Raw genomic sequence first — 2,465 nt, 5'->3', positions numbered from 1 at the left:
CAAGATCTTCCAAGCACAAGTGGGGCTACTGGAGCCTCCAGCACCCATAGGCTGATGGTCTCCTTATGGTTACCAGAAATGGTCATGGAAAGGGGCTCCGTGCGGTATTTGATGGGGCCCAATGGCCGTCCATTCAGGGCCTGTGCTGGCAGCGTCTTGTCCAGGAAGATCAAGGGAATGCCCATCTGCCGGGCGAACTTGTAGTCCAAAAGACTTTCGTCAGCTCCAGAGTCCACAAATGCCTGTACTTGAATGCTCCTCTTGTCCCAGGCCAGAATAGTGGGGAGCAGTATGTCTGGATTTCCTTCATTACGGGGGAATAAGGTATGGTTCACCTGGATAGTAGTGGTATTAGAGGAACGGTCTGGTTCCACCTCTACCTTGAAGGTAGGCAGAGTTTGGCTCCTAGCGGCAGCTCTCTGGTCTCGCTCTGCTGCTCGCTCACAAAGTCTTAAGTCAAATTGGAGGGCCAGTTCAATGAGGTCTTTGCAGGAAAGAGGTCTGTCTCTCAGCAGACCATCTTTAATCTCTTCAGAGAGGCCGCGACGGAATGCGCTTTGGAGTGCCCTGTCCCCCCAACCGCTGTCCGCCGCCAGGGTCCGGAATTCCAGGGTATAGGCTGCCACGGAACGTGAGCCCTGTGAGATGGAGTGCAGACGTCCGGCCGCGTCCCCCCCACCCTTGGGGTGATCAAAAACAGCCTGAAATTCCACACGGAATGCAGAATAGTCGGAGTTGAGCCCCATGGTCCTGTCGACTGCGGCAGTAGCCCACTTGAGAGCCGGGCCGGAAAGCAAAGAAAATATAAATGCAATCTTGGCACCATCGGAGGAATAGCGGGAGGGCTGGTGACGAAAGATGAGGTCACATTGTACCAAAAACCCTCGACATAGTTCAAAGTCCCCCTCAAAGGATCTAGGGCTGGCAATTCTGGGCTCTCGTTCCAGAATACTGTGTTCAGGTCTTCTGACTGGAGAAGCATGTGGGGGTTCCACAGGTCCTGGACTGGCCCCAGGGCACATTTTGTCCAGTCTGGAATGTAGTCGGGTAAAGTCTCTCTCTAATTTGTCCTCAAGGGCAGAAAAACAAACCTGATGTTCGCTAACCACGGAGCTAAGGATTGCCAGGTCGGAGGATCTGGATGTCCGGGGCTGGGGCTTACCGTTGTCACCTGGTTCCGACATGTGGCCAGAACGTACTGTTGTATTCAAAGGAAAGGAGGCGACAACCAGGACTGAACTGCGGTTCTTTCAAGGTTTATTTTAAACCTTTGATAAATATGTGACATGTGTATGCTACTCTAAGTGAATGAGTGTGACTATGTGTAATATTAATAATGTAAATGTTACCCAGGGTTGTTGTCTGTGAGTGTTGGTTGTAATCTTTCGTTGAATCACGAGGGGCAAGACGAAGAGGCAGTTCGTGGACAGGCAATGGGTCGTGGGGAGGAGCGAGGCAGTGTAGTCTGGGTCCGAGCAGGGAGGTCGTGGATCGAGGAGGGCAGTCAGGAATCCGGTTGGATGTCGAAGGACAAGGCTTGATCACGGAAGGCAGGGGAGTCACTGTGAACACACGAAGAGACATGAACCAGGGATACACAGAGAGAGAGCAAAGCAAAGGTGAGGAAATCACGGGGAAGGAGATGCCAGACGTGAAGCCTACGGGAAGGTTAGCGACGTTCTGGCAAAGGTTCCTTGGGTCTGCTGGTCTTTATGCCGCTCCCTTTCATCAAGTTCAGGTGTGTCGATTGTTGATTGACTACAGGCTTGTTGCTGCGCAGGCGTGTGCGCTCAGCACGAGTGGGGACAAGTCTGAGTGCGCTGTCAAAGGAGGCGCATCTTGGCGCGCTGTCAGCAGAGGCGGCCGCAGCTCCAGCCGCCAAGGAAACGCGGGTTCGACTCCGTGTCATGACAGTTGTAGAGGACACCAAAAGGCAGTGCATTTAAGGCACGCCCCATATATTTTTGTCCGGGTGAAAATTGGGAGAAAATTCAGGAGAATGGTTACCCCAGGATAATTTTTGGGAGAGGCACTGAAATTCGGGAGTCTCCCAGGAAAATCGGGAGGGTTGGCTATAGGGGTGTTGAAAAAATCGATTTGAATTTGAATCGTGATTCTCACGTTGTGCAATTCAGAATCGATTCTCATTTTTAAAAAATCAATTTTTTTTTTTTTAATCAATCAATCCGACAAAACAATACACAGAAATACCATAACAATGCAATCCAATTCCAAAACCATACCTGACCCAGCAACACTCAGAAATGCAATAAACAGAGCAATTGTGAGGATACACAAACAACAGAACACACGAAAAGTAGTGAAACAAAAATGAATATTGTTAACAGTATCAATATTAGTTATAATTTCAGCATAGCAGTGATTAAAAATCCCTCATTGACATTATCATTAGACATTCATAAAAATAAAAAAAAGAACATTAGTGTCACAGTGGCTTACACTTG

The 2,465-nt window shown here is 49.3% G+C and overlaps 1 long non-coding RNA gene across 1 annotated transcript; it reads right to left on the bottom strand.

Moving 5' to 3' along the window:
• Positions 1 to 1,240: 1,240 nt before the first annotated feature.
• On the bottom strand, positions 1,241 to 1,785 carry LOC133559884 (uncharacterized). Its single transcript, XR_009808306.1, has 2 exons — positions 1,663 to 1,785; positions 1,241 to 1,562 (listed from the first exon to the last, which is right to left on the bottom strand). It is a non-coding gene; the product is annotated as an uncharacterized LOC133559884 (long non-coding RNA).
• Between the last annotated feature and the right edge of the window lie 680 nt (positions 1,786 to 2,465).

The sequence above is a fragment of the Nerophis ophidion genome, linkage group LG10 (assembly GCF_033978795.1).
Source record: "Nerophis ophidion isolate RoL-2023_Sa linkage group LG10, RoL_Noph_v1.0, whole genome shotgun sequence".
NCBI classification, from domain to species: Eukaryota; Metazoa; Chordata; class Actinopteri; order Syngnathiformes; family Syngnathidae; genus Nerophis; species Nerophis ophidion.
Note: the sequence above shows the minus strand (reverse complement) of the source record. Positions and strands in the feature narration are given on the sequence as shown.